General features: G+C 42.8%; 1 non-coding gene across 1 annotated transcript; it reads right to left on the bottom strand.

Annotated features, from left to right (window-relative positions):
* Positions 1-1394: 1394 nt before the first annotated feature.
* LOC143490293 (U6atac minor spliceosomal RNA) lies at positions 1395-1532 on the bottom strand. Its single transcript, XR_013124920.1, has one exon. It is a non-coding gene; the product is annotated as a U6atac minor spliceosomal RNA (small nuclear RNA).
* Between the last annotated feature and the right edge of the window lie 11061 nt (positions 1533-12593).

The raw sequence follows: 12593 nt of genomic DNA, 5'->3' as shown, positions 1-12593 counted from the left end.
CACAGAGACAAACGGAGCACCACTGTGGTGTGTGTTCCAACACGGAGTTAAACACGAAGATGCTGTTTTAGGAAATACTGCTCATGTTCAGGGCTCGGGTCACTGAGGGTGAGGGTGAGGGTCACTGAGGGTTAGGGTGAGGGTCACTGAGGGTTAGGGTGAGGGTCACTGAGGGTGAGGGTGAGGGTCACTGAGGGTTAGGGTGAGGGTCACTGAGGGTTAGGGCTCGGGTCACTGAGGGTGAGGGTGAGGGTCACTGAGGGTTAGGGCTCGGGTCACTGAGGGTGAGGGTGAGGGTCACTGAGGGTTAGGGCTCGGGTCACTGAGGGTGAGTGAGGGTCACTGAGAGTTAGGGCTCGGGTCACTGAGGGTGAGAGTGAGGGTCACTGAGGGTTAGGGCTTGGGGCACTTATGGGTCTTTGGTCGGCATTAGCAGATGAGCCACAGGCCTTTTGGAAAGACACATCCTTATATAAACAGATTCTACACTTGCTAGATCATTGTCCTAGTTTTTTGCTCTATTGTGCCCCCTTGTGGAATAATATGAGACTAGCTCTTTTGTGTTGAGACTGGACGTCAACACAACTGTGTGATTCGATTGAAAATACATTTTACTGCTTATATTGTTACTTATGTCATGTTAGTTGTATGTCTTGCGTTGTTTTTATATCTGCACATTGGAGTTTGGAGAAACGCAATCTCGTTCAGCTATGCACTCTGTTGTAAAATCTGAATGACAATAAAGTTCACTTTGACTTTGATTCAAGTACTTGATAGTCAACTGGCGCCATCTGGTGGAGCAATCATAGTTTTTCAACTCCTGAATTCCTTTATGAAGGCTCCTTCTCCCTGTACACACCTGCGTGTTTGAGGAAGGTACATACACCACCTACATTATTAGGGATGCCACCAGACTCCCCTCCACTACACACCCCTACCTGCTGTAAGAATTGAATCTCACACTGACGTCTGGTCCTCTCATTTCACATATGAGTGTTGCTTGATTTCTGAGTGGATATAAAGTGTCCTTGGCTGCAGGCTCCTTTTAGCATAAAGATTACCTGTGTGATTTTAACTCAGTGAGTGGTTGTCACGCCCCCTGTACCTGTTTCCATTTCCCATTAGTCACATGCTGCCAACCGTCCTGTCACTCCATCACTCTCAACCAATCAGGGCCAACTCCTGTGTTCCTCCATGATTATTGGAGAGACTACACCTGCTCCTAATTAAAAGTATCTATTTAACCTGTCTGCATTCACATACTCATTATGAAGAACTGTCATGTCTCCTTCATGCGTACTGATGTGGGGCTTTGCTTGGTTTGGTGTCATTTGCATTTATTTGACCCTCTGGTCACAAGACCAGTTCCCTAACCACCAGGCTATGACTGCCCCATAAAAGACGGTTAGATGACACGACGAAGGTGGCATTTTTAACCGCGTGTTGCAGGTCACAGGGAGCGCTTACCTTCAATTCCTGCCATTCCATTCCTTTCCAAGGGAGTGCTAACCACCTGGACTTCCATGAAAATTATGGAGTTACTGAAGAACATGGCAGCAAACAACATGATTATTTTACATAATTCAAACATGGTTTATTTATCTATATCTAAGCTTCCTTTCTTATCCAAAATTTTAGAGAAGGTGGTGGCAAACCAACTGATTACAGTTTTAGAAAATCACAATTGCTACGACTCTTTACAATCTGGGTTTCGGAAGAGGCATTCTACAGAGACTGCTCTCCTGAGGGTCTCAAATGATCTTTTAATGTCTGCTGATGTTGGTGACTGCTCTGTGTTGGTGCTGCTGGATCTCAGTTCTGCGTTTGATACCATTGATCATGAAATACTGATAAATAGGTTACGTGACTGGGTGGGCATATCTGGAACAGTACTTGATTGGTTTATTATCTCACTGGGAGAAGTTTCTCAGTTACGATGGGAAATTGCACGTCTGAGGCAACCCCATTAACCTGTGGGGTTCCACAGGGTTCAGTTTTAGGGCCTTTGTTGTTTTCTTTGTACATGTTACCTTTGGGGCAGATTTTAAATAGTTTTAATATTTCCTATCATTTATTTGCTGATGATATTCAGCTTTATTTCTCTTTTAAACCAAGTGAGGTTCATAGTTTGTCTAGGCTATTAGATTGTCTTCAATCAATCAGAGAATGGACCTCAAATAACTTCCTACAGCTAAATGATAACAAGACTGAGGTATTGATCATTGCTCCTGATAGGCTTAGTCAAACGATTAAGCAAAATCTTGGACTTCTTTCCTCTGCTGTCCACACTAGCCTCCGAAATCTGGGAGTTATTTTCGATCAATCTTTAGCATTTGATTCTCATGTTAAACAGCTGTCAAGATCCTGTTTCTTCCACTTGAGAAATATCAGTAAACTGAGATCTATGGTTTCAACAGCAGATCTAGAGATGCTGATCCGTGCGTTTATTTCATCTCACATAGACTACTGTAATGCCTTGTTTTCATCTCTCAGTGTATCAGCTCGTGGACGTTTACAGATAATTCAAAACGCTGCAGCGAGGTTACTGACCAAGTCAAACAGACGGTCTCACATAACACCCATTTTAAAATCCTTACACTGGCTTCCTGTAGAATTCAGGATCCAGTTCAAGATTTTAACTTTAACATACAGAGCACTACACAACACAGCTCCTGTGTATGTCGCTGACCTGCTCCACCCCTACACTTCATCACGATCACTCAGGTCAAACAACCTGAGTTTACTGTCTGTGCCACGCTCATGTCTAAAGACTCGTGGAGACCGAGCATTTAAGGTGGTTGCTCCAAAACTGTGGAACACACTTTCTCCACATTTAAGATCAGCTGACACTGTAGATACTTTTAAAAAACAGCTAAAGACTTTCCTTTTTACGCAGGCGTTTAGTTAGTGGTGGAGGTTGCAGCCGTTGACCTTGTACACTGTATTTTATTTCTGTTCTATAGTGTGTGTTTTTGTGTCTTTGATTTATTTTATTTTATTTTCCGTTGTAAAGCACTTTGTGGCTTGTGCCTGTGAAAAGTGCTATATAAATGTATTTTACTTACTTACTATTTGTCATCATTGAAGAAGCGTAAAGAATCTCCAGGCCAGTCTAGAAGATGTAATGGAGAAGAAGAAACGTTTACTCAGGGTGGTCCAGTCATCACAGCAGAGGTTAGAAAACAGGCAGACAAATGAGGCAGACAGGCAGACACTGGGGGCAGTGTGATCTCAGTGTCTTTTCATGCCCAGCACACTTTAACTCCTCTCAGTCTGCCAGGCAGTGGAGGTCTTTGGCTCTTCTCATCTTCAACCTGTACTACAGGTGTTTGGCTCCTTCCACCTCCCACCAGTAGTAGAGGAGTTTGGCACCTCCCACTTTCCTCCAGCTCTGCAGGGCCTTTGCCCCTCCCACTTTCTACAGCAGTGGATGGTCTCTTGCAGGTCTGGAAGCCCACTGCTCTCCCCACTTGTTCTGTCTTCTTTGCTTTCTTTTTTGCCTTCTTCTCTGCCCTTTTCTCCTCCCACTTTCTCCATTGAGCCTCCCACTCCTGTCTCTTCTGCTCCTGTTTCATCAGCTGTCTCCTCCTCTTCTGCTCAACCTGAGCCACGGTGAGCACTTCATCACCGTGCCAGACTGCAGAGCCTGTTTGAAGAGAAAACATGTTGAAAACTGGTTGGAATTCATCTGTTCTCTCTTTTCTCTCTTTCTTCATCTAACACACTGATTCTGGATTTTATGTAATGCATGTTAACATACACTATGTACTGTTTAAAAAGGCCTTACATCAAACTATAATGTAAACAAACTGTAAAGTGTTTATATAAGACACACTTACGGATAGAGATAAACTCATTTCTATGTTTTCTCTCCTTCCTGATGCTGTTCTGTATCGCTCTGTTGTGGCCCTTTTTTTACCTCTCTGTTGACCCTCCTCCTCTTGCTCTTGTATTTGGGGCCATCACCTTTACCAGCTGTGGGCGGAGCCTCCGTGCTCCGCCCCTTTGGCCCACTAGAGGTCTGAGGCTTAGCAATATGTTCCTCAGGCTGAACTCCATCCAATAAAGAGGCATGGCTGATATCTCCAGCAGTTTTCTGCTGATCTCTCTTCTTGGGGGTAAATAAGGTCAGTCTCTGAGAGAACATGTGTTTCACACGCTCTCTCATGCTCCTCCTCGTCTCCCCCCATGGGTTGCTTTCTTCCCTCTTTTATTTTCTGGAGTTCCACCTGTCCGTCTTTCCGCTCTGTCTCCTTTACCTTCAAACGACCTTTCCGCTCTGTCTCCTTTACCTTCAAACGGCCTTAAAGCCCATTCACACCCTACGGTAATTACGGATACGGACCCTTTCGTCCGGTTCCGGAGGTCGTTTCGTCCGTCAGTGGGTCCGTTGCCAGAGCGCTTACGAATCCGTAGCAACGGAGCAATATAAACCGGAAATCAGGGGGCAGTAGAGAGTCAGAAGCATCGGACGTACACCAATTCGGGAAAATCAAGGAAGAAGAGTACTGGACTTTAAAAAATGACGCTCGAGTTAGAAGAGAAACTTTGCGAGTTGGTTAGAGGCTACATTCTGCTACGGTGCCAGGTCATTGCGATAAACAGCGATGCAAAAACAGCTGGGAGGAGATTGCTGGTGCGCCGGTGCCGGAAATTTGACTATACTGCCCTCTAGAGGATGTATTTTAAAAAATCATAACAACGTTGGAACTGGAAAGAGGTATAGTGGCCCCCTACGGAGGCTACGTTTGGTACGGACGGACGAAATTCGTCCGTGTCCGGAGGTATAAAGCAGGCTTTAAAGCCTGCTTTTTTAAGGCTTTTTAAAGTCCAGTACTCTTCTTCATTGATTTTCCCGAATTGGTGTACGTTCGATGCTTCTGACTCTCTACTGCCCCCTGATTTGCGGTTTATATTGCTCCGTTACTACGGATTCGTAAGCGCTCTGGCAACGGACCCACTGACGGATGAAACGACCTCCGGAACCGGACGAAAGGGTCCGTATCCGTAATTACCGTAGGGTGTGAATGGGCCTTAAAGCAGGCGCTCTGGCAACGGACCCACTGACGGATGAAACGACCTCCGGAACTGGACGAAAGGGTCCGTATCCGTAATTACCGTAGGGTGTGAAGCGCCGCATGAAAACCACTCCTGACCTAAACGTTTGCTACCATTGGCTCAATGTGTATTAATGGACATTTAGCTAGCAAATTGAATTTTTCATTTAATTCAGCGACCTCTCGTGGGGATTTTCAACTTGGTGTTTGCGCCACGAACTAACACACGCGCCTAAAAGACCGCCACGAGACCTGTGCAGTTTTAGCAAGCATGCTCAAAACTAGGCCTGTGTTGAAAAAATCGATTTTCCGATTCAGAATCGATTCGCATATGATGATCTGATTATCGATTCGTACGTCCAAAGATCGATTTTTTTGTGAACTTTTACCCCCGCCTCGTCACTGAATTCACGCTGGCGTGCTCGGTCTAACTAACTGTAAAACAACATGGCGACGGACAGTGACGGTAACGACGATAGTCAAATCGGCAATCTAAAAACAGAAGGACAGTTTATCCAGTGTCAGTGACTATTTACATTTAGTCCATGTCACTGACAGTTTACCCAGTGTTTTTACAGTTTAAAAAAGTTAAAAATGCTCTTGTAACGTTGGGCGCAAGGCGATGGACGAGACAGAATCCTTTGCACTTTCCAAATCGTTATGTTTATTACATTTACCGAAGCGCAGACAGCGCACATAAAACACGTTTACATAGAACATGTGTGACTCAAACAACGACGAGCACAGGACGCTGCGCGAACGCACATTAAATGGACAAACCACACAAACCCCACGTGATAACGAGACGGGCCACAGGTGAGACGGATTATACAAGACGCACCCGCACCCACGGAGATACGCAGACGAGTAGACGCAGACAACGTTAACACACGCCCAACAGGGAGGGGTCGGGGACCGTAACGTGACAGTTCTGTTATTATATTCTCACTTTAAAGAAAAATACACGTTTACATTTTATACTTTCAGTTTATTAAGTGTGAGCACTTATAAATAAATAAAAATGCAAAAATTATTTCAATCATAATAATAATGCACTGGTTAGTGTCCCAGTAGGAGTCCACTGTTGCAGATATAGACACCTCAAAGATGTCCTCTGTTTATTGTCCTGGATTACCTTTCTTGAAGGTAGATTTATGATTACCCTTTTCACCAGTCTTCCAGCCATCAGTAACTACCAACTACCAGTAACTATTTGCTGATTAATATTGATATAATACTAGTTTTAACATGTTGCTTCTGTACATAGTCAGGAAACAGCTCAAATAAATATTTTTAATAACACTAAACCCCGAATTGGATCGAATCGGATCGAATCCATTAAATCGGATTAAATCGAAATAAATCGATTCTTAATCTTCAGAATCGGAATCGGATCGATTCTTGGAATTTGAATCGATACCCAGCCCTACTCAAAACGTTCTACGCTCGCATTTCCTTGTGTTTATAACCAACTGATTTCACATCACTTCTTAAGTATACTCTGTACACTTTTTTTCCTTTTCGGACTTCGCTTTCTATGGATCAGTTTTCGATGTTGTATTTGCATTCAAAGTATTTTAAGTTTTTAACTCGAGCCCGCCTCTTTGAAACAAATGTATAACAGTTCCAAAGGTTAATAAATAGTGGGTTGCGCATCAGAAACAAAACAATTTGTCCCCCAAACAAATGTTGAATCTATAGCTACTTTAAAAACCGCATTTAAAAACATAATTAAAGTCAAAGGAACGTCAGAAATCCTTAGCGCTAAAAGTCCAAAAGACATACATACCTCTGCAGCAGTGGCGTGCACAGACATTTTGGGGGGCAAGTGCGGGGGGGGGGGGGGGGGGGGGGGCTTTTTTAGCGCACGTGGAACACTTCATTATAAAAAAAATTACAAGCACATTGAATGAAATTTGACTTTTATTTGTAACATTCTCTAAACGTGAGTTTTCAATGGAAAAAGTCACACCGCCAACTGATAAAATTCATATTCAGTATTAACTATATACAGTCATGTCCTTCAGTTAACTTCTGTTTACCCTCCACTGTCTGCAGGCCTTGTTGCATATATTTTGCAATTAGTCAATCAATATAGGCCTACAATTAAGACAGTAAAAAGACTGTAAAGTAGGAGAAGGAGTTATAGGCTACTGAGTGTTGTCATTACATGAATGCAGATGGGCATTTTTCACAGGTAATGGGGAACTTCCCGTTTCTTCTTTCACAAACGAATGTAATTTATGTTGCCTAGCAAAACCTATACAACAGAAGATGTTCAGCTTAATAGATTTGCAAACTCTACCTTAATTATTTGTATGTGGACGTCTTCAGGTTATCTATCATTGATTTGGGCTAGAGCGACTAGTTTATGAGATGACCAGTCGGCTAAAATACTTAGTAGTTTGGTGCTGTATGAGACATTTTACTGCACAACAAAATGATTTCACGTTGGGCTTAGAGGGCAAACGGTACGATTTGACTTGATGTGTATGTGACCTGGCTGGTGGGGCACGGGAGAAGAAGTCTGTCTGTGATCGTGCGTGCTGTGCTGAAGACGCTTCCTTCCACTCGCTGAACTGAACTGCTGCTGCAGTGCGTCTGGTGTTAAAGGAAGAGAGAGGTCGGGTGTGTGCGAGGTGGTGGCGCATTTCAGGGCATTGTTTTTAATCGCTCAGGTTTTCAAAAGATCATTTCAAACCGACCTCAGTAAAATGATAATAATAATAGTTAAAAAAGACGAAGTTTCAAAAGGGCACTTTCGTTGATAAAGGGCAGAGTTGGTGGTGCTTTAGCACCACCTGATGTCTATGTGTGCACACCACTGCTCTGCAGCAATCTGCGTAGCTGAAGCCTATATGCTGTGGTAAGTAAATTTTGTATCTGTGTCCAAGATCGCTAACTGCTCTCCTCTGTCTGTATACCGCAAATGACGTGAGTCATATCAGCGTGAGTTTATATACAATTGCCGCTTTGTGACGTCATGCTAATTCGGTGACGTCACAATCAGAGGCGGTGTTTGCGTAGAGGCGTTGCTAGGCAACTTATTCCTTGCAATGTTGATGGGCCCCCTACAGCCCCGGTTCTGGACTGCTTTGCTTGGGGGGGCAGTAAAACCTAATGAGGGGGCATGTTGATAGTCATGTTTTTGAAGCCAAAAATATATTCAAGGCTTGATTTGTGCATGAATGATGACAGCCAAACTATTGATACTGGCTTAAAGTGATGCATGAGGTAAAGAAATAAAAATGCATGTTTTCGAACTTAAAACCCAATGATTAAAAAATACATGTTGATTATGTAAATGGAGATTATCTAATTGTATTTCATTTTAATACGCCTTACTAATAGAACAACTCTATTTTCTTGAAAGGCTTTAATACAAATTTAAGTCAAAGCTGACAAATGTACCTACACACAGATTGAGGAAATAGGAATGAATGAGAATATTGGGAATTATATTAGGAATTATATTGGGAATAAATTATATTATTGTTAAAATTAAAATATAAAGAAAACAAAAGAATACAAATTCTGTAAAGAAGGGGGGTATTCATCACATTTCTATTTTGAAAGTACATGGAATGGATCACGCCAAGTCTCAGGGAAAAAGGATGGTTTAATAGAAAAAGTGTGCAAACCAAAAACCTGTGACTTGACCCAAATGAAGGATATAATGACCAGTGGTCAACTGGTACAAAGACAAGACATATAGACAAACAAACGACCCTCAGGTGAGACGGATCACGGGCTCCGCCCATCTGAGGGACGAACACAAAACAACAACAACACAACTGCTGCTGTAGACGGAGGCGATCAGTAAGGGGCCCGCCATACCTTGACAATGCAGTATTTATGCACAGTATAACAAATTATGTAAAGACTATAAGTGCAAATGAACAACAGTAATCATATTTTCATTGAACACAACTCTACACCTGTATATTGTGGCAGTAACACTCCTGCCTTGCAACCAGAAGGTCATGTAAAAATAATGCCAAGTTAAAAATGACATAACGAAACATACTATATACAAAAATTGAAATCTCTAAATGCACATTGTGGATACAATTATCTAAAACCTTTAGCTGAGCCTGTATTCTAAAATGAACTCAGAACAAAGAATTTACAGAAGCAATCTTCTGTTTCTTTTAGCAAATAATCTGACAAACTCCTCCATATCAAGTCTATTGGTTATTGACTTTTCATGGCCCAGAATCACTAAATTTCTTTTTCTGTCATGCAGCATTGTGCGATGAAAGGGAGTAAGAACTCTTGACAGTGAAGAGAACGAGCTTTCACATGATGCTGAGGATACACCTATCACCAGAGCTGTCACATAAAGAGAATGCAGGACAGGAAACACTTCTTTATAGGCCTGAAGATGATTGCACACTGTTGAAAGGTTTGCTGATCTTGTCAAGAATTTATTCTGCAACATAGGCTTTGCCACATTTATTTCATTTCTCAGGATGTTTGTGTCAGTACCTATAAGTTGCTGTAGGGGCTCTAATATGGCCAGATCAAGAAAAGAGTTATCGTGAGGAAGGAGACCATTAACAGCTGTCATCAAATCCAGATTTTTTTTTACAAAATCTGTTCTCCATTTCAGCAATGGCTCTGTCTAAAATTTCCAGAAGCAACCTCCTCAAATATTGATTTGGTGTATGACATGAGTCACCAGGTCTGTGCCCTACACTGGAAAGCACCATGCTGTCAGTCAACTGTGTGTTCATAGTCCTTTTCCGGTTTGAAGGTGGACTCTCTGACATAGCCAGATCATTCAGGGATTCATCAGTACGTAGATCTTTTAAGGGCGTACTCACACTAGGCACGGTTTGCTGGTGCCGTGCTGGTGCCCGGTTATCCCCCCTCCCCACTCCCCCTCTGGCCTGCACTCACACTGCCTTCATCAACCCGGCCCGAGCATGCTTACGTCACCACAACGTAACTTTATTTGGGAAAAAAGCGCACTCGCACAACACGATGGAGTTCACGATTCTCTTTTTATTGTATTTTTGGAGTCGTTTTGGGAGTGCAGAAACACGGTGCAAGCACAGATTTATCGATCATTTAACACAACGATTGTCTGCTAATCGCTTTGCCGCTGTGACTGTTTAACGTGAGCGTCACATCACTGACGTCATGTTTGAGTTCCAGCGAAATGAACCAATCAGACGAGGCACCAAGCGGGCCCGGGCACGGATAGCGCTCACACTAGAAGCGAACCGTGCCCGAGTCCACATGAATCGTGCCCTGGCCCATCTCTTCAAGCGGGCCCGAGCACGGTTGGAGCGCTCACACTAGCCAAACGAACCGTGCTTCGGCAGGGAACCGTGCCCGGGCCCGGATTACAGAGCCTAGTGTGAGTACGCCCTAAAGCACTCAGCGATGCACAGATGACCTCCCCAGCCTTACACAGGTCTACAGAATTGGCCTGCAAGATTGAATTGGCCGGCTTCAAAATGGCAAGAACTTTTAAAAGGAACTTTCCAATTTAAAAAAAAATTGTGTTTTCTCATCTGCACTAAGAGCCCTGATGCCTCTGTGCATAAATCCACAGGTGCATCAGAATCTTCAGACACATCAGACAGAATTTTTTAAATGACATCTTCATTTCGCACTAAGCAATTTGTCACATCAAAATGACTGGTCCACCGTATCTCTAGAAGCTTTTTGAGAGGTGGGGTGTCATAACGCCGAACCAGATAATGTCGCTGGAAAAATGAATAAAGTGTGCTAGAAAGTACAAAAAAGGATTTAGCATGTGAATCTGCTTGCATTGCATGGACCACTGTGAGATGTAGCTGGTGACTATAACAGTGAATGTAGTGAATTTCTCTACCAAGTTTTATTTGAAGCAGTGTCTGCACTCCACCTTTCAACCCACTCATTACAGCTGCTCCATCATAGCACTGACTTATAATGTGATCAGAACAGTAACCTCCATCAGAGAGATGCTTTAGTATTTGATCAGTTATATTCAGCATCTAGCTGATCTAAATCAAGTAAGCCAATAAGATGCTCTTCTGGAACAGAATTACAGATGAACCTGATCATTAGGAAAGGTTCTCTACATTACACTTGTCTCTGGTTCCATCACTCTTTATACAAAAGCCTGCTGTGTCTGCATTGTCATATTTGTGTTTAATTTCAATCAAAACCATATTTGCTAGTGTGCCAATGAACTCATTTTGCATATCTTTCGATGTATATTTTGCATTCTGAGGAATTTGTTTTGCTATATCTGCCAATTTAGGGTCTTTGGTTAAAGTATATTCAAAAAGCTTGATGAAAAGGCCAGCTGATATGTCGTCATTTTGACTCGACTCCCGAGTTGACTCCTGTGTACCACGAAAAGGCAATTCATTTACAGCCAAAAACCGAACCACATCTGCTATGCCTCGAACATAGTAGTGGTTTTGCTCTTTCTGAGTTGGACCCAATAGACCAGTGATCGTGTCACCTCTTGACTCTCTCTGTTTCTTTTCTGCCCACAAAGCCATAGCTCGTACATGACTCTGGATGCGTGCTTCTGAAAGCCTTTATCATTGTCAAGTGCCGCTTTCCAGTTTGTATAACCATGCTTTGTAAACGCTAAATCTTTATCATTTTTACCCTCAAATATACGACACGGAAAGCAAAAGCATGCATCAGTTTTTACAGAGTACTCAAGCCATGGCCTGGATCGATACCAGCTCAGATTGCTGTGATAGCGCGGAATGGTTTAAACCAGGGGTCGGCAACCCGCGGCTCTTTGGTGCTGCCCTAGCGGCTCCCTGGAGCTTTTTCAAAAATGTTTGAAAATGTAAAAAGATGGGGGAGAGAAATATATTTTTTGTTTTAATATAGTTTTTGTAGGAGACAAACATGACACCAACATTCCTAACGTTTTCCAATGCTGTAAGAATGTGTAGAATAAATGAAACTAAATTTCAACATTTATGTCAACGAAGATTTGCGTCGTAGCCTGCGACACACGTTTCTATTAGCAGGGCGAGATGAGGCAGGTGGCTGTTGGAAACACACCGGCGGCGAGCTTGAAGACGTCACTCGCCAGAAAGCTCAACTTGGCTAAAGTCACAAATGGAGCGAAATTGAAAGCCTCCCAAAACCCGAGAAACTTGTCTATGACACATGAATGCTCTTCCTGACAATTATAGGAACATGAAGACATTGGGGTATTATCCATCTTTGGATCAACATACCTGTGCGAACAGATATTTTCAAACATGAACTACATCAAATCAAAATATCGCACCCGCCTCACAGATGAGAGTTTGCAGTCCTGCGTCAAGATTAAAGTTACATCTTACATGCCCGATGTTGAGAAGCTGACCAGTGATGTCCGAAAACAGAAGTCACATTAAACGGGTTGGTTAGTGCCCAAATAAGGGGCATGTTATGCACGTTCCATATTGTTGTTTTGTCAAATCGTAAAAATAAAAATGACATCAAAAATCAGATGTATTTATCAGGGTTGCCAACTCTCATGTATTGAGTGTGAGACACACGCATTTGACTGTCTTCACACGC

This window comes from Brachyhypopomus gauderio, unplaced genomic scaffold (genome assembly GCF_052324685.1).
Source record: "Brachyhypopomus gauderio isolate BG-103 unplaced genomic scaffold, BGAUD_0.2 sc64, whole genome shotgun sequence".
Classification (NCBI taxonomy): Eukaryota; Metazoa; Chordata; class Actinopteri; order Gymnotiformes; family Hypopomidae; genus Brachyhypopomus; species Brachyhypopomus gauderio.
This window is presented reverse-complemented; position numbering and strand designations above follow the sequence as displayed.